The following is a 23,327-nucleotide window of genomic DNA, read 5'->3' as shown; positions in this document are numbered from 1 at the left end:
AACGTCGTATTTCGGTGGCCCAGAGGAGAACTTCTAATACCCTGAAAGTGGCCCCAGGGTGTGGTTGCGATGTGATAATTACAGCAGTGAGGGATTACAAGAGTTGGCTCTGCCCTGCGCTTCCCATGGCCTGCCCTGGGCATCTCCGGGTATCGCGCTCACCCCCGTCACGAGCTGCTGGCTGAGCGTGGAGACGCACGCTGCGACCCACTGAATGAATTACTGGGAAAGGACGACTTTTTATTTTTTTAAAAATCGCATGGAAGGATGAGTGAAAGTAGTGTGGTGCTTTACTCTAAACACAGTGGCAGAAAGGAATCTTTTTATCTTCTGGGTTTCTTTGTTTCCTGGGTGTTTCGTAGTGCAGACTCGCTAGAGAGGCAGTGTTAAGCATGTTTCTGCAAATCTTTTTCTGGTATCCTCTTCAAAAGGGTGATGCTGCCAAATGAAAATCAAATATTTAGCTCTAAACTTTCTTTTATGATTTTCTTTTGCTCCCAAGGACTCCTCCTTTTGCCTGTATTTGCTTATCCCAGAGTATGGGCTGAGGAGCGACCAGCAGCCGTCCCACCGAGAACCTCTGTCCCTGCAGATCCCGGGGGCCGTGGGGCTGGGGACTTGCAGTGACCGCTCCTCGGCTTGTCCTGGGTGGGCTCCGTCCTCGGAGGTGGGCTGCGCTGCTGGGCTTGCTGTCGCTGGCTCTGCCTGCCCTGCTGTGTGCATGCCCAGGGCTGGGTTTAACTGGGACAGCAGGGTTATGTCTCACGCTGGACAGCTGATTTCTCTTTTCCCATGTTTCCCTCGTATTTCCAGTAGGAAATGTATCCAGGAATAGTCCCTATCAATGGGGAATTTTCTTCCCTTGAACTGCTGCAGCAGTTAGGAAATGGAAAAAAACCAAACCAGTCTTGCATATAAGTACCTGGTTTTTTCTTTTTCGTTTGAAAAAGACTGTAAATGCAAAGATCAGGAGTGCCGCGTGGCAGTGGGCTGAGGTGTGAGCCCGCCGTGGAGCTGGGTCGTGCCGAGAGCAGCTCCAGCACCCAGACCCACGGAGGACTCTGGGCACCCATTCAGGGCACCCTGTTCCCTTCGCCTGAGTCACGTATCGCCCTTTGGGAACCTGTCCAGTGATGGCACAAAATGCTCAGAAAAGCTCGTCCAGGTTGAGTGAAGACCTCGGAGTCTTTTAAAATACAGTGACATTTTCTAGACTCTTAAATTATTCTTTCTGTGGGTAAGCCTAACCTCTGTGAAGGGCTGCAGCATGAAGAAATAGAATTTCTTTGGGTTTTATAGTATTTCTTAGAAGAGCATTTGCAGTGCTAATTGTCAAGCTCCTTCCCTTTGTTTTTCCCCCTTTCCCAGTTAACCTCATATCAGACTGTGCATATCAACAGTGGCTTTTATCGTCTACTGCTCTTCGCCAGGTTTTATATTTCTACCTGCCTCACTACAACCACATTCTTGCCATCATGCATTAATAAAACCAAAGCAGAGGCCAGCATGATCTTCTGCCGTCTCTGTGTCTGCTGGAGGGAAACTTCCCAACAAACAGAGTGAAAATTGCAACTGGTTGTGTAAATTATGGGCAAGGAAAAAAAAAATATTCAAACCTGGATTAATTTGTGAGTATATGTCTTGGAAATAAGTTATACTAATGCGTAGCACAGGTTAGTCTAACATGAATTACGGGCTCGCCCTTCTGCAAGCGTGACGCTAGCTCACGGATGTGGAAGCAGATATTACAACCTTGAAGAATCTTGTAGGACATAAAAGTTTTAATTAAAAATCTGGCTTGGTTGAGGGTATTTTGGTTTAGTATGAATGTCTTCATTTCTTTTGAAAAAGAATTAAATGAAACCCTTAGTATTTTTTTTTTTATTTCTGCATATTTATTCTTGAAGTTGAAGCATTAGAAAATAATTGAGTAAAACAAAATCCACAAGGCTTCAAATTACCTCTAGCTTAATGTTTTATTTAAAAGGTTTGCTAACTGACATTCTTTATAATGAATTAGGTCACGCGGCTCTAAAGAGTGTTGTGGGTTTTCTTTTTTACATTTAAATTTGAGGCTGCTTCCCTCGAAACTTGGGCTCTGCTGCCGTGAACCTCCGTACGGTTGTGACTCCCCGGCTCGGGGAATCTCGCTCTAATTATTCTCAATCACACTAGTGCAAATGAATATATCCATGTTTGGAGGATCGAAGCAGTGTTGTCATGGCAATCTCCATAAGGTCATGAGAAACTCATGGATATTGTTCGCCGCCTCTCCCGGGAGACCTCTCCTACCTTTGCAAAAGTATGGATTTGGGGGGTTTGGGTAATAACTTTAAAGCACAATTTTGTAATGATTTGGCTAAAAAGAGTCTCTTTCCTACCGGGTAGCTGCAGGCGCCACGGTTCAGGTGAAGCTGATTTTGGGCTGTGGCTCGTGCCTCATGTGCTGACTAGTCGTCTTCCTCTGGGAGCTGCAGCTCGCCAGATCCCGAGCCGGTACGTGGACCAGGCTTGCTCCGGGAGGTGGGATCCATATAGACGGCAGGTGGGATCCATATAGACGGCAGGGACAGCGGAGGGGACCCGTTTGGTGGGTGTTGGTTAATGGTGCTCAGTGTGCTGGGACGGGCTCTGGCTTGGGTTTTGTTGGGAAAGGGTTTGCTTATACGCCACTTATAAAAACAAACCGCAACCAAGCAAAACCCCCCCCGAAACCAAAAAAAAAACCCCAAACCAACTCTGCTTTCTTAACTGCAGGAGGCGATGCTAGCTGGAGCTGTAGCAATGGGAAGCCTTCGAGCTGTCCCTGTCCCCCAGCGTGGCTGGGGGTGTCCGTCACCCCGAGTCCGTCCCTTCCCTCCACGTCTGTAGCAGCGCAGGGAGCAGCGATGGTGCTGAGTGCTGCAGTCACTGCAAAGGAATGTGGGCAATGAAACACATGCTGCGTCGCGGGGCTGTAACTCCCCGGATCGTGCGTACCGCTCTGCCGCTTCCCCTGCATCGGGCGGGAGGGGATTCGTGTAAAAAAATGGGACCAGTAGACACTGGAAGAAGTGGCAAAGGCGGCAAGGGGATGTTTGCTCAGCCCTGCTTGGGCAGAGCTCTCCTATCCTAGAAGAGATAATGGCAAAGTCACAGGATGGTTTTATTTGAGTTTTGAAAGGTAAGAAATTGATAACAAAGTGCACAGCAAGGGGCTTTATAGGTGCAAGTGTGAGTTTCTGTGCTTTTGTGAACTTCTATTTGTGAAAGGTGCTAAATCTTAAATTAGAATTAAAGCTAAACTAAAAAAAAGTAAGCGTAAAAGTGATCCAAAAAGTTAGTTCATTTTGTTTAATAACATGTATGGAAACCTTTTGCATGTTTGGATTGCAGCAGCAACACGAATGACTTTACAAATATCTTGTGTAGTAGGACGGATGAATTCACTAAAATTGTCGTTTAGCAAATCTTGGTTTAGGTGATCCATGTAGCTGTGGGTTTATGATTTTGTATTTCTAAGTTATTTGTCAAAAAAACCAAAACCCAAACAACACAAACAAAACAAAATAAAAAATAAGTCTTATTGGTAGAGAGCCATTAAAGCATTTTGGTTTGCAATTAAACGCATGTTAAATCTGCAATTCTTTTGCTAGCCCGAAGAAGTTATACATACATACATACATACACGCCCCACCCCATCTTCATTTGAGCCTTTAGACAGGTTTAGCACATACGTATGCAAATTTTTAATGTGCAAGTTACTTGATTTGAAAGATCTGACATTATTTAATGATTTATGTCTATATTCTACAAAAAGGTATGAGATCCATATTTAAAATTAAAAGAAAATCTTAAATTTTATTGGCTATGGAAGAGACGCGACTACGCCTTTCAGGGTGCCTTGTAAGTCTATTACATTATACGTGTTATCTACACTTAATTGCTTCTGGTTACTGCGTCTTTCAAGATTTTGAACCTAGCCAATCTTGTCCTCTCACACCCAACACGCACTCGCGCATCAGAGGAAGAAAACAGGTTTTCACGGGTTTTTGCACCTTGCAGGTGTGCAGACCGGTTCACCCTTCCCGTGCAAGGCCTGGCTTGCAGAGCCCCTGCCCTGGGCTGGGTTTGCCCCTGCCTGCGCAGGCAGCGGCCACGTCACCCTGGGGTGCACTGGGGTGCACTGGGGTGTACTGGCACCGGGGGTCCCGCACATAGCTGGGGACACCCCGGTCCGTCATCTCAGCCCTGCGCCTTGTCTGCCCATCGTAGGGTCAGTTTTGACCCGACTTTCTCTAGAACTTTACAGACGTGTTGAATTAAAGGTTTTTAAATTAGAATTTTTGGTAATTGGTGTAAGTCAAAGAAGGGCTTCCTAGTTTCGAGTGTAGGTATGAGTTTGGTTTAAAAAAACAGCAAAACACTAAGCAAGTGGAATTTATAATTAAAGGCCTATTTACATTTGAAGAATTATTTGAAATGATCTGTGCCTCTGCTTTCTGCAGAGGGATGGAGCAGAGGCCGGGCTGAAAACGAAGCGGGTTTTCTCAGCTGACCTTCTGGCACACGGGCTTTCTCGTTTACTGCTGCCTCGGCATCCACACGCACGCACCCAGGGCTTCATCTTGGCACCTGTAGTATATTCGTTAATACTTCCAGGTCTTCAGGACTTGCTGAGAAGCCCTCTAAACAGCTTCTTCTGACCTGTTCTGGCTTGTATACCCAGCACCTGGAGAAGTGGCCAGCGAGCTGCTGTGCCATGTGAGGGGCTCGGTGTGTCTGATGAGGTTAAAAAAGGCACGGTGGAGCCTTTGATGGTGGGAAAGCAATTAACTGCAACTTCTTCAAAAACCTCCAATTATGCCTCCCATCGGCTTTTGTCAATCCTTTGGTTGACTAACATGTTCCTTTCAGCTTTGGTGACAATAACATGTGAGTAAGCAGAATACCCAAATTTCTGAACGATGGCTCGTGGCAATTTCCTAATTTCCTGAGTGAGTGCAGGCTTCTTGGGGTTTCATTCCTGTGCCAGAAAGACTATTTGCTCATACAAAGTTCAGCATTGTAATAGGAAAAAATCAATTTGATTACTTTCATGTCAGCATGCATGTCTAATGGCTTAGAAGTTATTGCAGCCATAAAATATACAGTATCATTTCTCTCTCACTCTGAAATTTGACAGGATTAATATAGTCAGCATGAAATCTTAGTCATAAAGTCGACCATAAGTGATGGTAAAATTAGCTGCTGAAATTGTCTGCTTATGGAAAGCATCTTCTGTTTTTCCTTCTGGGAAAAAATATCAAGGGGCTGGCGTGCGGCTTGGAACGGGAGCTTTCTGCATTTCAGGCTCTAATACAAATATGTCCGTTTCATCTCACACTCTTCTAACAAGAGAGATGATGAGCGCTGTTCAGCTCTGTGATGTCCCAGATAGCCTGGAGGGCAGTTTTACAGCCCCTTCATCGGCTGGCCGGCCGGCGGAGGTGGTGGTGGGGCTGGGTCTCGTGTCCGGTGCAGCCGTGGTGGGGGGATCGTGGCTCTCCCACATCCAACCCTCCCCTGCAAGTCATTCCCTGTGTGAATGAATCCCGTTGTGGTATGGCTCTTTGACGGCGTGTGTCCTTCAGCGGTGGGCGATCTTTGCCTGCCGGGATGGAGGGAACGATGCACCAATTTATCTCGTGCAATGCAAGCCTTGTCATGGTTGAAAAGCTGTTTCTTTCCATGGGTCAGTGCTCCAGTGAGGTTGGATGGAGGTGAGGTTGGATGGAGGTGAGGTTGGAGGTGAGGTTGGATGGAGGTGAGGTTGGATGGAGGTGAGGTTGGATGGAGGTGAGGTCTAGGTGAGCTGATCTTTGCCCATGGTCTTCACCCATGGGCTTTAGCGGATGCTCTTCCCGCTGGTGCAACCTACTGCCTTCTGGCTGGTCACCCACTGTCCTCCTGGCACAGTCCCCTTAGGCAGCAGGCTGACACGTTCATCAGGGTGGGAGAAATGCCCCGTAGGAAGCTACGTTCCTCTGAGCTGAGATTGAGAAACCTCTGCTTGAAGCTGAGTTTCCTCCTGCCAAGTGACCGTGCTGGGTGCCGGCGGAGGAGCCCAGCAGACGGCCAGAGCAGCCACTTCTTTCCTGCTCATCCGCTTCCAAAACTGCCCTTGGAAGTGGAGATGAAGTGCTGGGGTTAGGCAGGGGAATGTTTGCTGGTGTGTAATCCTTCACCAGCCCAGCCTTTGAATTACTTGTTAATGTTTTTGTTTAATGACATCTTGTTTCGGCTGTGTTGTGTAAGGTGCCCGTAGCTGTTCTTTCTGCTTATGAAGCTGGTGCCAGAAAGAAGTAAGGAGCTGGGTGTTGGTATCTTTATTATCAACTTTAAAATTAGGCCAAGGGAAGACAGCATCTTGCATCCGGGTATCGTTTACCCACCCCATAAGGTCCAAGACCAGGGTTTCATTGCTAGCCCTTGGCCCACTTGGCTTTGCAAGGGGCAATTTCTCCTGCCTCTTGAGCAAAAACGTGCAGGGTTTTCCTTCTCCAGGGGGGCTCAGGGGTCCCTCCCGTTGTATGCAGGCACTCCCGCCTCCACTGGAAGCTGTCGTCCTGCTGGTTTCGCATGTTCTGCCTCCCTTGGCAGCCTGTTGTGAAAAGTTAATATCTGGTCATTGGTTTTGGCTGCATCTCCAAGGCAACTTCATTCATACGCCAGCTCCCTGTTCATACCAATCCGGACATGCCTAGATGACTAACTCCTGTCTCCTGTTACGCCGTCCTAGAAGAGTTGTTAACTCCTTCGGCCCAGGTAGGTGGTGATACAGCAAGGAATGGGCAGACAGAGCAGGTAGATGCCATAAACACCCGGCAAATGCCGACTTGCTCCATGCCCCCTCCATCCTTTCTGCTTTAGTCTGCTCCCCAACGCCTTGTCCAGCCTGGAGAGCAAACAGCTCGTCGCTATTTAAGATCCTTTTCAGTGCAGAAAGGTCTCAGACTAAGTTTGTCTCTCCTGAAATTATTATGCTTCATTATCCTTCGGTTTGGGCAGAATGTTACCTTTGGGATCTAAACTTACTGAAAAATTGCATTTGGAAAAAAAGAACTTGCCTGCACACTAGCAGTACACTCTGAAATGCAGCTAAAATTTAATTTTGCATTTCATGCAAACCGAGGGGGGATTTTTCTCCAAGGGGCAGGCGATGTGGTGAGACTACCGCGTTCCCGGCTTGTGTTTGGGGTCCGTGAGCCCTGCGAGACAGAGCTGTAACAGGTTAAACGTGGAGACGCCCGACGTTGCTGCAGCGCCTGCTCCCTCGCTGATGTGCCTATTTCTGTATGGGTTTGTCAGATACAGATTTACAGCCCCCAGAGACTCCTTTTGATTCTCACCAAAAGATGTAGGAAGGAGGAAAATGAGCCAAACTCTGGGGGGTTTTTTGCTGTTTGTTTCTCTCACGGCGGTGCTGAGAGGTGCCGTTGCACTGGATGACGTGTCCTTATAATCCGCACGGCTCGCTGGGATGGGTCCCGCGGCGCGCGGCGATTCCCCGTCGGGGCGACTGGCCGGTCCCCAGGAAAGCATCCAGCGCTGGGCAGGAGTGGGGCTGGGAGGGGGGCAGAGCAGGTCTAGCTCACACCAGCACCAAGCAAAGTTCGGCTTGAGCTTGACGAGCATCGCTAGGATGCAATGCTGCACTTTTCCCTCGGTTCGTTTGAATGCTGACGTGGTCCGTGTGTCCGACGTGGATGTCGTGACGCTGTTTTCCTCGCGGTCCTGGAGGTGATTTGGCAGGAGCGTAGGCAGGGGTAGGAAAAGCACGTTGGGTTTTACTGGTCACGTTCCCGTCCTCCTTGCAACCTAAATGGGGTCTCACCGCAGAAATCAAGGGTCAAGATAGCCCCGAGGATCACTAAGATGTACAAACTTGAAACCCTGTTAATTTTTTAGCGCCTAATGCGTTTTGGGAGATCCATTACGCTGAAACATCAGGCAGAGAATTAAACAGGCTGGGAATATGAACCTGCCGTGACTCGTGACCGTGCCTGAGCGGCCAGACGAGGCTGCTCACCACAGCAGTGGTGGTACGCTGTGGAAGAGTTAATTAGAGGAACATCAGAGAGATTACCCCAAGGACCTGGGGTACAACTCGGTTGGAGACCGTTACCCCATGCACCACATACGAAACCCGCTGTCTTGCCAACCTCCCTCCTCCAGGTGCTGCTTTCCCTTCCTAGAGAAGAAAAATTGCTGTAGGACTGTTTGAAATGTAGCTGCTATAACTCTTAAATTTTAATAATAGATTACCATTAGTATCAGCCTTATATAATGCACACCTCATTATTGCTTACTCAGAATAATTTCTCAGCCTCCTTATAGAACCTTGGAACTTTATTTGCTGAGTATAAAATATGCAGAAATGCATGAATAGTTTTAAGACTTGGTACCCTAAACTAATACAGTGTGCTTTTTTTTCTGCACCATGATTGAAGTCAAATTAACATATTTACCTTCAGTGCTCCCAGGAGTAGCATTAAAAAATTCAAGAGGTGATTCAGAATAGTCTCCGATTTACTGTGTTTAAAGCTGGATTTCATTTCTCAATAAAACCATGCAAACACTTGACTCCCTTTCAGCTTTGCAGCCTCTTTCCTCCCTGTGCAGGTCCTTGGACTTATCAACAGATGGTAGCAGTATTATTACCGCCGCGTTCCCAAAAGGAAGCTTTTTATTTTATTTTATTGGTTTTTCAGGATGGGGGAGAAAGCAGGGACAGAGAATAAGGGAGGGAATGAGTTATAACAAATAGCACGGAAGCGTAGCTGCTATTTTCATCTGAAATAAGGAAAAATATCAAGCGTGATTTTTGTCTTGCCACCTGCGAGCACTGGTTTGCTGTGTAATGCTGGTTACATTACCGTGCTCTGCCTCAGTTTATCTTATGTGATAACTGTTTCCTAGGGCAAATCATGAAGCTTAATTTTTGCTATATGTTGACACCTTCCCAGGAAGAAAAGCCATGTAAATGCAGGGGTAGGAAATGGAAACGGTTGCTTTATTGCCCAGTGGTTTCTTTATTCTTACCAATGATTACCCAGGAGCTGCCTGCCTGTGCTGTGATTTATTCCTGCAGCTATAGGATGCAGCTCCCATAGCTCCCAGGATTTCAGACCCCACAACAGTTGGGTTCAAGGCTGCAAATTCCTGCCCCAAAGCCTCAGGCTGCTCCACCATTGCCTCTGCCGTGGGCTTCTCTGGCGAAGTGCCGTCTCTTAAGCATATCAGAGCTGCAGGGAAAGCTTCAACCCTGTCCATTTTCCTGGCCAGGTAATAAATATTCTGGGGAGCGGGTCTGTGTAAGGAGCCCTTTGCTCAGCTGGGGCGAGTCGGTACCCTCTGAGCGGGACAACTCTGCCTGAAAATTTTGTTTACCGTGGACTAGAGATACTTGCAGCAGCTTTTTTTCCACACCTGCTCCTAGATTAGGAAGTTATTTCAGCAGATGCTGTTTCCTAAGAAAATGGGTTAATGCTTGGTGGTTAGAACAGTGTGGCAAAAAAGCTTATTTGTGTGAGGTTTTGGCTAATTGCCTTGCAAGTGTTACAGAGCATTGCAGCAAATTTCCTGGATTTCGCAATTGCTATGGTTTTGGTCTAACTGGCCAGAAAGATTTTCATAAATACAAAAATAAATGGAAAAATAGAGGCAAATCACTTGCCGTGTTGCTGTAAAAAGCTGAAGGACCTTGTGTCTGGGGTGAAAAGTCTCCAGGTGTCTGAGCAAGTGATTGAGACTTGGGGCTGAACAGGTCTCAGAGTTTTATCGTCTTTTAATTGATGAAAGACTGATGCTGCTCTGGGTTAGGCCAGAACAAGCCCCTCTTAGAAATAAGAAGCAATTCCCAGGCTAAGAGTTCCCTGGGAGAACAGGGATGTTTGTCATTCCCAGTTCATAGGAAATGGGAAAAGGGTTGTTGTGCAGGGAGGGGAAGGCTGCTGGTGTGGAAACCATCCTCTGCTCCAAGGGCCGGGACCTCAGGAGGTGGCGAGTCCCAGCTCGGACGTGGAAGCTCTTTCTCAGCATGGAAAGCCCTTGTGGGCCATATTCCCTTGTTTTTTCCTGGGAGGTGAGTGTCCGGGTGCCGTGGGGGCTGCCTGGGGCTGCTCTCATCCCGGACTGTCAGCAGTGTTCTTCAGGGATGATGCTGCTGAATTGGGGTTACTCTTTGGGGTCACCCCCATTCTCACATGCACATGGTGCCCAGCCCCGTTGGGGCTTTTTTCCACGCCTGCTCCTACGTTGGCCCGTGATGAAGGATGAAGGCTTGTCCTCTGGCTTCCCAAATTCGGGGGCAAGCGAGGTGGCTGCCGCCAGCGCCCAGCCCTGCTGCCGCTGCCTCCTCCCGCTCTGCACCTCCACCGGCTCCCCGGGAGCAGGGGCACTGCACTGGCGGGATAATAAAAAAAGGAGGGGAGATGTATTTCATGCACTTACGGAATGCATCTGTGCAAGGTACTGGTGTGGGTGAAAACAGAGCCTGGACTGAGAAACGGGGTTGTTTTATATTCAATAATATTTGTGCAATGGGTCCTGCTGCTCCGTACCGCGACGGTCGCATCGTGCGTCTCGCTGACATAATGCCATCTCGGTGGGAAAAAGCTACCTGTCCCCAGTCTTGCCCACTGGCATCCCAGCTGCCGGCAGCGGGACTGTTCCCCACCGCTGCCTCGGCTCGCCGGCACCGATCCCACCTGGGACTGATGGAGGTGGAAGCTGCTCTGAGCCGGGAGGACAAGGAGGAGTTTCAGTCTGTGCACAGTGAAGCCAGCAATTCAGTAAGAAAGGCAAGTGTGCAGGAAAATGCAAATCAAGTGTTGCTATTTCTAAGAGCATCACTGTAAAAAGACTTTTACTGTGTCAAAAAGTGCGATGGCGATGAACTGTGGCTGGTGGGGCTGGGAGGAAACCTGGGGCTCTCTCCTGGGCAGCTCCGCACTGCCTGCCCTCGGGATGCTCCAGGGAAGGGTGGCCGCGGTGTCATGCTTCGGCCAGTCCTGCCATCCTGTGCCGTGGAGAAAACCTATTTCTGGGCCAGAGTCCCCGGGGCTGCGTGCCGGCTCAGCCGCGGGTGGGGGGCTCGTGGCATCGGCCAGCGCCGCATCCCCACGCTGCGGGTTAAATCCCTAATTAGATTCCATCCGAGCAGCAACATAAACCAGGAATAAATGGACTTGGCTTCATAAACTTAGCACTTAAATATTTTCCCAGGCAGGAAAAAAAAATTTGCTTTCCATGCAAAACATATAAATCTTGGAAAACTTCCCAACGTTGCGTGTTTAACAGTTCAGATCTGTGTCTTTGTAGAATAGAAGTGGTTAGTCCCCTGCATAATTATTTTTCCTTTTAAAAGGAAGCTGAAATATTTGCGATGAAGGCGTTTTAAGTGACTGCTGGGGATGAACAAGAGTGAAGGGAGAGTCAGGTTTAATGATGATTGCTTTGCTTTGCTTTATTGCTGTTGGAAATGAAGCACCTTCTCCTCATCCCCTCCCCGCAAGGACTAACCACAAATGTCACTTTTACCGTTGTGTTTTGGGGCTGTTTCTAGTTGTCTTGGGAGTTTTATTGAAACATGTATCTGGTTGCTAGTTTCTTTTTAATCCTACCAAAACACAAGAGCTGTTACTGGAGTTTATTTAACGCGATGGAGTCTTTGCATAGTTAAAATTGCGGATGCCGTATAAAACACGGGCTCTCTCCTTCCTTCCCAACGGCCCCGGTGCAGAAGATGCTGCAGTCGGATGGTCCTTTATTTAACCGGTGTGGGCGAGGGCTGAAAGGGAAGGGAGCAGCCTCCTCCAGCCAGGGCAGCGCGTGGAGGAGGAGGGCCGTCGGTGCCGCTCGCCCCTTTTCCGTTTGCTGCGGTGGCAGGTGAGGGGTGCCCGTGGGAAACGGGGGGCTGACACCCAACGGCCCCCGGGCACCGGCACCACTCGCCCAGGATGGAGATTTGCAGAGCGGTGGGTGAGCTTTCTGCAGAAAGATCCATCGGTTCTCTCCTGCACTGCGTCTCCCTTGTGCTCACCCCACGAGAGACCCCACTATAACTATATAAATATAAAGATACGGAGCATAGGTTTAGTTTTGCATAAAAGCCCTGTTTTGCATAAACGCCCCGAGGAGATGCTGTGGAGACCCGTCACGGCGGCTGGCGTGATGCACAGCTTGTGTCAGCATCTTGCTGTCCCTGTCGTGGGGGTGCAGGTGGGCAGCGATGGGGGGGGGCAGCACCCCCAGCCCCACCGTGGCACTGGGGTGCAGTTGGGGATGGGGACTGGTGATGGAGAAGCGGGTCTGCGGTGACTGTCCTGCCTGGAACAGGTCAGGTTTTGGCATGAGGACAAGTGAAATGAGTTTGATGGTCTTCTTATTTGATGGACCGTCAAAACAAGATTATCAGGGTTTTCTCGGACCTGGGATAAGGTGGGGTTGGGGCGCACCAAGCAGGAATTTGCCCAGGACGGCGGCGGCGCCCTGGAGGAGGCTTTTCAGCATGTTGGCCTTTCATGAGCACCATGAACACACGGTTTGAAAGAAGCTAGAAAATAAAAGCATACACCAGTCAGTCTCCTATGCAGAGAAAAAAACCCCAATAACCATCCTACAGCTTCTCTGCACGAGCACTTCCTGCATGCTTTGCTGTCATTAATAGTCACCATTCCAGAGCGAGAGATGTTTAATTTATTTGTGTTCTCCTAACACCTTTCTGTTTCATAACAGTAATCACCTCTCCCGGTTTGGCCGGGAGGCAGCGGTGTCTGCCGCGCTCCCTGTAATCCAGGAGTGAATCAAAGCAACTTTTTACAAAACAAGATTCTCTCGCTGTTGCAAAAGAGCTTTGGGGAAATCTGGTTTTTGTGGTTAAGGATCTTACTCTGATGCACAAGGAAAATTATGTGTAGCTTTTATTTGGCCCAAAGGATTCTTACAACATTATCCGTATTTCCTTTAATTTGTGGGATTTCTAGTAAATGGGCTTAAAAATAGGTCCGGGCAAGATGCCAGGGTACATACGAACAGAAAAAAAGCTTTGCAGGCTGTGAGCAGCTCACTTTCACTTCTCCCTCGGCGCGGGCTGGGGGGACGGAGCAAACGCTCACCTTTGGGGGTTAAATTTAATGACGTCTCTGGAATTCTTTGGAAGTCGATAACTGCAGAAAAGATCCTTTAACTCTTTAATAGAACCAATGCAATATTGTTGTTGAGCTGGACACAAGTCTGGAAAGGGAGCAGGATGAGCTGTAGTGCCGGGGGAGGACAAGCACGTGGGGGGGGACCCAGGGAGTCCCTCACACAAGTCCCTGGACCCACTCCCTGATGGGATTTGAGGATCCTGGAAACCTGGCATACGAGCAGGAGCAGAACATGGCGATGATACACTTTTTTTTTTTTTTTTTTTCCTTTCAGCTTTCCATTCTCAGAAGTCTCTTTAAGCCTTTTGTAAGATGGGAAAAATCTAATAAGGGAGAGGCTATGGCTCGGAGCTGTGCTCCCAGCCGGGGTGACTGCCGGGTGCCCTGCTCCCTTTGGTGATATTTAGCTGGCTCTTTCTTGAAAATCAGTCTCGGTTCAAGTGACTTAAAAATGCATTTTTCCCTGGGGACAGCCACCCGCAAAAGCCTTTCATTAAGACGTAGTGGGTTTATGCGTCTGGAGTCCCAGCAGTAAAGGGAAGGTAAGTGGGAAAGGATGCCGCGTTCCTCTGCCAGGCAAGGGCGCCTTATGGCTCCCCAAAATGTGCGATTTTTGTCCTACTTCTGCAAAATTTGCTTCGTTTGATTTTAATTAAGACTTTGGGCATAAATCTGTAAAATTTTATTATATTTTGAGTACTGTGCATACTGCACCTCTCTGTTGCGGGTAGCTTCTTGGGAGATGGATGAAGAGGAGGAACGGGGAGATGGATGAAGAGGAGGAATGGGGAGATGGATGAAGAGGAGGAAGGGTTTGAGCTTCCTGGAAGCAGCAGCAGCGCGTTGGACCGGTGCGGTGGGCAGGGAGCAGTGTCTCGGTGCAGGGAAGGGCAGGAGGTCGCAGCAGGACCAGGGTTGGGTTGGGGTTGCAGTGGGTCCTGTGGGGCACGGCCAGGAGGAACCCATCTTGCGGGGAGCAGTGTGCGGGTGCAAGCTCACGCCGTGCTCCTGCCAGCGCTCTTGAACTAAAAACATGCATTTTCACGTGTTGGTGGTGATGGACTTCCATAAAATCAAGAGGACTCTGCTGCCTGATGCAGAAACAAGCTTGTTAAAGGGAAATTATTTATGCCATTGGCAGCAGTGTACTAACACTTTTCGTATGAGGGTATCGAGTTGCTTTAAAGATATTCTGCTTCACAGTCTTCTGATGCCTCTGTGAAGTGGGGGGAAATGTGGTTAATTCGGTTGTACAGGTGAGGACACCGGGCCTCGTGTCTGCTCCCCCCGCGCCCCAAGCACAGCCCGGCTCCTCGTCCTGTGCCACACTGGCACTGCGCTTTTCCTTAAAAGTTGATAATTCGAGAGTTGTTGTGGAAACCAACCCTCCAGGGTCGTGGTGGCTGGGGTCTGAAGTCCCACAGCCATTAATGACAGCACCCAGTTCCCCAGTAGCCTTTCTGGAGGAGGCAGGTGAATTTGCTTTAGCTCTTATAATGGGGAATAATGTCCGGGATGTGTCTGGAGGGCACCCGGCTCCGTAAGGCCAAGCCTTGCCGTCAGTGGCATCACCGGCTGTTGAACGGGATCTTGAGCCTTTTCCATGGGACTGATACTGGTGGGTGCCACAGCAGGCGTGGGAGCACCCTGGGGCAGCTCCCGCCTCCGTGGGCTCTTCCATGTTTCAGGAAAAAACAGAACGGAGAAAAAACACCCTGGGCTACCTCGGCGTGGTTTTGGTACGTTGTGAGCAGAAATCATCTGTTTCTCCCTAGACTGGGAGCTGCTGAAGGCAAGCACCCCAAGACACCTCTTTTCTCATTAAACCTCTGGGTTTAGGAGCTTCCAACCCCCGGGGCCGCTTTCCCTCCCGCGCCGGCTGGCGATGCCAAAGCACCGACCTCCGGCCAGCCCAACGCCGTAGCCGAAGTTCACATTCAAGCTGATTCTTCAAATTTACCTCCTTTGCTGGAGATCAGCTTTCCTGGCTGCCCCGGAGGAAAAGGCTCCTGTTGTTTCTTCAAAGACCAAGGTTAAATGAGCAGCTGCAGCACAGCTCGGTGGTAAATGCAGGTTTTGGGGGTTTTTTTAGGGGTTGGGGAGATGAGCTGGTGCCAGCGCTGGCCGGAGGGGTTGCAGCCGGGGCTGCTGCTGGGGTCCGTCACTCGGGCTGGGGCTTGAACGTGTGAGCTCCCCTCTTAAACCAGTATCATCCCCGCCACAGGCGGCTATAAGCCCCTTTGATTTCTTGTTAAAAATAATTGGGTTTGTGCTTGTGGGGGGTTTTTGGGGGGAGGTTGGTTTTTTTTTTAAGATTTTAACTCAGAGACAGCAAATTTAGTATTTTCTGTGTCTTGGATGTGTTGTGATTTACATTTGATTTTAGGCATAATTAGAAATGCAAGTAGAGCGCTTTGTGTTTTACCTCTGCTTCAACTATTTATGGCATGGTATGCAAATGAAGCAAGCTATGAATATTAAAGATTAGAGTATGTTACAAAGTATCACTGTCTTTAATGAGTTCGGTAATGGGCACAGGCTTTGCACACACTTTAATATGGAGGTATTTTATGTTGTGTGCCGTCTCCGCGGCTCTGCAGCTATCGATGCCGTGTTTGGTTACATCCCAGGAGAGCAGGGCCGTGATTTAAACCCTATTGAGCCCCGGATCGGCTGCAATAGGTAGGTGCGATTTCCAAGCGTGCCCATGACAAAGGCGGCTGCGGCTGGCGAAGGGTGTTGATGGATTATTTCACAGAGACTGTTTCAGTTCTCGTCTAGGTCAATCCGTTTCATCTGCTGCAGCGTTGTAGATGGATCTGAGAATATGAAAGCGCTCGTCGACCTTTCAAGGTGCTTTGCAGCACTGGGAGGGAATCTTAAACACGCTCCTGCCAAAATGGAGCTGCTGCCTCTAACATCACACAGACCCCAAGAAATTAATTTTGCCATTCCTCGCCAATTAGACTTACTGACATAGAATTATTTGGGGGTTTATTGACACATCCGAAGGCATTTGAAGGAACATCTTATCTACTGGATAGCAGAGGGTTGGGAAGCGGGGCTCCTCGCGTTAACCCTTTCTTGCCGTAGGAGTCTGGGCAGCCCGGTTAGCACGGTTTTATTTCTAAACCAGTAAACAGTTTTCTCTCTAAACTAGCATCATAGTTATAAAAGGGGAAGGTGACAGTGTTTTGGGGTGCTGCAGTGCACACAGAGATTTCATCCACGGGTAATCTGAAGAACAAACTTCTGCTTGAGCAGCGGGGTCCCTGCGGGATGCAGCGGATGCTGCGGGGTGATGCCGGGGGGCTGCGGGGCTGCGGGAGGTGGGGGAAAAACCAGCCAGATACGGAAAGCAATGGATTTTGTGCCGAATGGGGTTTGGGGAGGGTGGGCGGCGGGGCGGGAGAATGAAGCATGCCCCAGGGAGCGTGCTTTTCAGATTTGAGGTATTTAAATTACAAATTTTGATGAGGAAGATTGTCAGCAGTATTCAAAACAGTGCTTAAATTCTTTTGAAACACTGTCGAGCTGTGCTGTGGCAGTTGAAAAGTTTGGCACACAAGAACTTGGCCCAGAAGTTGCTGCTTGGGTTTTTTTCCTTTAAAACTCAATTCATCTGTATTCAAGTATCCCACATGCTTAAGAAAAAAACCCCACCAGGCTCATACTGGTTTGAGACAGACCCTTCCGTGCAAGGGGAGCTGCAGAAGTGATTGATCTCTAATATCAGGGGGTTTCCTTGTTGGTTAATGAGCATTAATAATTATTCGTACTTGCGTATTTAAACAAACAAACAAACAAAAAATTTTGTAGTGCCTGTGTCCACTCATACAAACAACCAGCAAACTAAACTGGGATTTAGAATATGCTTGTGATCCACTGGATTATTAATCCATACGCATCAGCTATACCTTTTTTTTTTTTGTTTTGATGGGTTGATCGGTGTTCGTTTTCATGGGATCAGCTCAGTGTTTGCAGTACGCGTCTGCAGCATGTTGCGAACATTGGGGAGACTTTCTTACCTCCAACCTCTGACCGTCCTCTGCTCCATGAGGCTTGGATCTCCGTAAAAGCCCCACATTGTAAGCAATGTATGTGCTTTAGCTAGAGCTGGGCATCAGCAGGGCTCTCCCGGGGACGTTGGCTGTTCAGCTGTGGCACAGCAGCACAAAACTTGTAAGATGTTAGTGTTGGCTCTGAAGACGTACTTGACCATATATAATACATATATATAAAAAAATAATATTATATACGTAATATATTGACCATATATAATCTATATTATCATAGATATATAATATAATATTCTGGGCTGCAGTGTTGTCTGGGGGTGTTTTAGGGCACGTTACAGAAATAGTCACATTCTGAAGCTTTGGGCAAAATTTGTTGGACCAGTGAAGGGTTTTGTTGCAAGAGCAGAGAAGTCAGGAATGAAAAGTTGGTGTTGTCTCCTGTGCCTTCATGCCTCGATGCTGCGATCCTGAGAGTGGGAGCTGAGTCTGCAGGGGGTTTCCCCCCCGGGAAGGGGGGAGAGAGAATTCTTTGCTGAAGCGCAAGCAATGAATGCAATGTATGAAAAAAGCAGGTCTTCTGCTTTCCCCCCCTCAGCCTGGGGAAAGTGGGCATCAGGCTGAGGTGACCACCTCATGTCACAACTTTTAGGTTTCTCGGGGTTTTTGCTCAATGACCAGAAACCTCAGTTTTGAAAAACATGCTATGCAGTCTAGTATTTGCTTCTGTCAACCTGGAAGTACAGAGTTAAATTTCTGCAGTCTATAACTTTCCTTTTCTGCAGGCTTATATTTCCATTAAGGATCAAGCTCAGATGCAATTGTAGCTTCGCTTTATAGAGTATTAAAAGTTTAATGTATAAATGTCTTCCTTCGCCAGAACTTTTTGGCAGTATTGTTTTCCAGGGCTGAAATTTCTACAAAAACATGGAGATCCCAAGAGCTGCAAGGGCTCAGCTGCCCTTGAAGGGTTAATTATATTATGCCTACTTCTTTTTTTGAAAGCAGGGAGAATAAGCTGTAGCCAAAAGTAAAAGTCATTAATTTTAAGACAGAGATGTAAGCAAAGTTTCCTTCCCCTCTGCAGGTTGGTCAGGGTAGGCTATGCAGTAATTGAAAAGTAAAGGCAATTGAATTACAGGCTCCTGTCCAAACGGAGCGCGATTTCTTCTTTTTTTTTTTTTTTTTTTTTTTTACAACCTCCATTGCATCAGAACTAGGCAGTATTCCTGATGTTCTCATGTGTGTTAATGCTGACTCACAGACTAACTTGCACAAGAAAAAAAACACACAGGCAGCTCCACCATACTAGGTAATGAGCTCTAGCAAGAAGCAGCGTCTGATGTTTTGTAAGCTTTTTTAATTGACCTTTTAAGATATTTACTTTATTTTAAGGCTTTCTGCTCCGTAGTGGCACGATGGTAGAACTGAGTCATGCATGTTATATATTGCTAGCTCTGCTGTTGTGTACTAGGAGTGAGGAGAATACAATTCAGCATGGCACTTGTCTTTTTGATGTGTTACGGATGTGAATTAATGTTTGCGATGGGATGCAGGCAATGCACGCTTTGCAGAAGGCATGGTGATGGGGTGCTGTATGCTTTCTGGTGGATGTAACTTAGTCGGGGTTTTGAGTTTTTATTAGATTGCAAAAAATTACATTCTGCAGAATAATTGTATTTTTTTTATCCATGTCTCTCCCTTCCCCTTTTCCTCACAGCAATCTGCAAAAGAAAAATATTAAAATGTTGCATTTTCTATTTTTGCTTCTCCTCGCTTTGAGAGCTCTTAAAATCAGTGATAGATTAGCAAAAAAAAAAAAAAAAAATTAAAAAATAATGGCAATAACACGCTTCGCCTTGGCTGAATGACGGCACTTTTTGGAGGCAGCAGCCTGCCGGGTGGGTGACCTCGAGCGGTGATGTTGCGCCCAGGCTGCCGGTGACTCACCTTGCACCAGGACAGAGCCCGGGGAGCTGCTGCCAGTGCCGGGGTCCCCGGGGAGAGCACCCAGCACCCCATCCCCGGGCTGCCCTGGCAGCGGGGGCTCCACGCACCGGCGGGGCTGCATCTTCAGCATTAATTTAATTCACTTTCCCATCTTTTCCCCCATTCCCTGCCCGAGCCTCCAGGTCTTTACTTTGCGGGCGAACTTTTAGGATTATAAAGCAAATGGAGCTCCGTGCTGCATGTCTGCTGCGTGTGCGTTGCTTATGTGTTACTTGGTAATATTTGCAAATTCAGTTTCTGCTGTCTTAATAAGGCAGAAATAATCTTCTTTCGCCCATTGCCACTGGCTGCTACACTAAAAATAGGGTACGTTAGCACTGCTCGCTGCTTGCCACTTGCAGCATTTCAAAAATAAGTACTTTGGAGCTGCAGAAACAAATGCTGCAGGAGAGAAGAGGAGTCTCGCTATGACTGTCATTTGATTACCAAACTTAACCTTGTTTTCTTTCCCCTGCCAAAGACGGGCATTGAACTGTGCAGGCATCCACGGCGTTTCACATTTGTGCCCCAGTCCCTCTCCTTCCCCCTCCCCGGGTTTTCTCGCCCCGAACCCCGACGCGGGCAGAGGGGAGGGTTGGTTTTGGGGTGGGGGGGTGCAAAGACTTTTCTTTTTTGCTTCTGTCGCTGCGGTGCATGGGGGGGGGGGGGGGTGCAGAGCATAGACCTGAAGTGCATTTTATTTGACTTTATTTAACTCTTTATTTTATTTAAGGCGTTAGAGCAGCTCCGTGCTGAGGGAATGGTCCTTCGCCACCGAGTTTTGCAGTTAGCTGTTGCGTATTTTCCTTCGGGCTTATGTAAAAAGTGCATTTCCTTTTCATTAAAAGGGGGGGGGGAACCCCAAAACCCTGCAGCAAGAGCTGGGTGGGTGGCACCCCTGTGTCAGGGGGGGGGGTGGAACTGGGGACAGCCCTGGGGCGGCGGGCGCCTTTGGGGAGCCCCTGCCCGGCTGGATGACATCCCCCTGCCAGCCTCAAATCCAAGGGTGGGATTTTCCCCCTCTCTCCTCATTTACAGAAGAAAGGGAAGTTTCCTTTGACCCTTTGGGGCCTTCAAGGGCAGGACTTTTCAGCTCTCTTCTTTTGAGGGGCTTTGGCTGGGTGGGGGTGCAAGCCCTCCGCCGCTTTGTCTCCCACCCCCGGCGGGTCCTGCTGCCTTTGTCCCTGTCCCAGCTGCCAGCGCACCTTCCTGCGGAACCTTAGGACTTTGGGGATTTTGGGGTTGGTTTTTTTTTGTTGGGGGGGGTGGGTGTGAAGTCTTTGAGTCTTTTTGTATATTGGCTAAGGAAAAAGACAATTTAAATACATTATCTAATTATTTCTGATTACTCCTGGGGGAGCTCTGATGCCAGCATCTTATTCTAGGTCGATGCTTTTTTCCTTTGTTGTTGTCGTCTCGCCCCGACCTTTCAGGCCTCAGAGCAGGAAAATACTTTAGAAAAGAGCAAACCTGCTTTTTTCTCCCCAAAGCACATGAACACAGAAACTGAGGATTCTCAAACTCTCATGGAAGTCGTATCAAATAACAGCTGCATTTTTTATGAACATCTTGTAACAAAGGCTATGACTTTACAAAAATCATGCAGACATGTACAAATTGTCCTGCTATATCCAAGAGCTGGAAAAAGAGGCTGCCATTAGAAAACAAAATGATGTATTGCTTGAATGGTCACGTATCTTAAATAATCGGGGGGGTGAGGGGTGGTTGGCTGGTTTTAATCCCCTTTTGTCCAAGTTTTCCCATTTGGTAAGAGATGTCCATCTGATGATCTGTCACCTGTAGGATGGGGCAGCCCAAAGGGGACTGGATTTTTTTGGGATGGCGATGGTGCTGAGGGCTCCTCCTGCACCCTGGGGCACAGCTCAGCTTGGGAGACAAGGTTGCAAAATACAGTTTACATCTGTAATTGCTAAGGTCATTTTTCCTGCAGCACGGCTCTTCCCGTGTCAAATGGACTGAAGCCATTTCAAACCACGCAAAAGTAGTTTGGTGCTCTATTTAAAAAAAAAAAAAAAAAGCATATTTAGTAGAGGAGATTTTTAAGTTAGATGTTATCAAATGTTATTGCATTCACTCTAGTCACAATAATATTTTGTTGCTGTTGTTTTGAGGGGATGTGAGGTCTGGGGGTGAGCAGGTTCTCCTTGGCTTTCAAGACTGCCTTCCTTTACTTCTTGGATTTTGGGGGGGGGTCGGCTTGTTGATGGTTTTGGGTTGTTTGTTTTTTTCCTATGTTCTGATCATGAAAAGGCGGGGGCAGAGCGGGCAGGAAGAAACAAAAATCCAGCAGTCCTGGCCTATGGTTATTGAAGTAATTTGGGCTTTTGCAGCTCGCTGGTACAGCTTCGCCTGTGTTCCTCGATGCTGTTTCTAGACCAAACACAGTTACTGTTTTCACCATTTCCCTGTGAGGGTGTTTTGGGGCCTTTTTTCTCTGGGAAAGCTGGAGGTCTAAACTGTCACCGAGTGCCACCAGCAAGCTCGCCCGCTCGCTTGGCAGCTTTGTGACCAGAAATCTCCTGGAATGGCAGGAAAGGCCACCGGGAGCTGGAGTGATGCAGTTTTGGGATGGGATCCCTTCGGGGTGGTCAGGCCAGGCTGCAGTCCTGCGGGAGGCATACCCTAGGAGGGGTCAGTTGTGTGGAGCATCTTGGTTCAAACTCTGATGTCTCATGGGAGGTTTTACATGAAATCTGCCAATAATTTGCTAGGCTGGGGCACTCTGGTGCTTCTCACCAGCTTAAACGTATCCTGAACTGGCACGATTTTGGTGTTTTTAGAGAGAGGCGTGGGTTCCTCCTGGCATGCCTGGCTTGTTTATAGAGCAGATTCTAAGCAATATTAATAATTGATATCTATTTGAAGTTGGTTTGTTCTGTGCTACCGAGCTCTCCTTGGCTGGTCCCACTCATCCTGCCCTGTTGGGTTTCTCCGAGGCGGGGGCTTGGGAGCGGGTCCAAGGAGGTCCCATCCAGTGCCTCGCTGGTCTCTCCTCCAGCTCTAAGGGAGCTCTTGCTGGAAGAAAAGAGGAGGACATCCTTCTCCACCCGTGGTCTGCCATCCGCACGGACAAGGCTTCATTCAGGTCCCTGAGTGGAGAAGTTATATTTCTGTAAAGCACATGTAATTTCAGTAATTTTCACAGATCCAGAGTGGATCTGCATTTGCCAGGGCAGACTCCTTTCCTTCTCCAGAAGAGGTTGGTGGTGCCGTGGTTGGAAGAGGTCTTGCGCTCTTGGGCTTGGCTGTTGCGGTGTCATCTCTGACCTCCTCGCAGGATGTCACCTTGGTCCCCTCTCGGTGCTTTAGCCTCCTCATCAACACCAGGCAGAGATCTCGTTGACCTGACGCCGAGTTCGGCCGAAGCGTTGAGCGCTCCCAACGCATGGAGGTCCTGGAGGTCCTCGACTGGGAGCGTCACGGCTCTGCCAAGTGCTGGGAGGCTGCGGGTCCCGTGGGATGCCGAGCAGACGTGTTAGTGCCGTTTGCTGGAAGAGCAGGGGAAGGCAGCCAGCCCCTGGCGTGCAGGAGTGGCAGCAGTTTGCTGCTGTGGAGTTGAACTTAATGCACCAAACATCGATATGGACGGTGGAAGCGGAGGTATGAGCACGATCGGCAGGGAGGGGTCGTGCCGGAGCATCACCAGCCCGGTCTGCGCTTCCCTACGGTTATCCTCCTCTAAGGATGGCTTCACCTCTAATCTCCTAAATTTTAACTGTATGTGACCATCCGAGCGGAGCAATTGAAACAAATCCGAGAGCAGTAGCAGAAATAAAAACGCTCTGGGCAAGAGAGAAGTAAGCAAAGTGAGGCCCCACCCTCTTTCCCAGAAAAAAGCACCAAACATGCTCAATAAATGCGAAGGTAATTTAAAATCTGAATCCAGGAGACAATGTGACTAGGATTTCATTACTTAAGCAAATGGATTTGCTTTTAGTGGATTCAGCCACAGACTGAAAGAAGCTTTCCCCAAGGGGTAAACATTTTTCCTGCATTTGAAAGGCTTTCTTGGGGGTGGGGGGACGGGACCTGGGGGGGCACGAATCAGGACTGTGGCCGCCCAAGGAGCACCTTTATTTTGGGCAGATTTGGGCATTCCCGAGGCTGTCCTTTTGGGTGGGCGGTTTTG

General features: G+C 48.5%; 1 protein-coding gene across 2 annotated transcripts in view; it reads left to right on the top strand.

The window, feature by feature from the left end:
• NACC2 (NACC family member 2) overlaps nt 1-23,327 on the top strand; it is a 63,860-nt gene that overhangs the window by 15,955 nt on the left and 24,578 nt on the right. The window contains exon 1 of one of the 2 annotated variants that reach the window (XM_052814931.1): nt 18,476-18,537. The exons of the other annotated variant lie outside the window; for it this stretch is intronic. The gene's annotated coding sequence lies outside the window, so the exon portion shown is untranslated. Of the gene's footprint in view, nt 1-18,475; nt 18,538-23,327 lie in introns of those variants that run through there. 2 annotated transcript variants of the gene reach the window in all.

This window comes from Harpia harpyja, chromosome 19 (genome assembly GCF_026419915.1).
Source record: "Harpia harpyja isolate bHarHar1 chromosome 19, bHarHar1 primary haplotype, whole genome shotgun sequence".
Lineage (NCBI taxonomy): Eukaryota > Metazoa > Chordata > Aves > Accipitriformes > Accipitridae > Harpia > Harpia harpyja.
The sequence above is the reverse complement of the archived record's forward strand: the minus strand, read 5'-3'. Positions and strand labels throughout refer to the sequence as shown.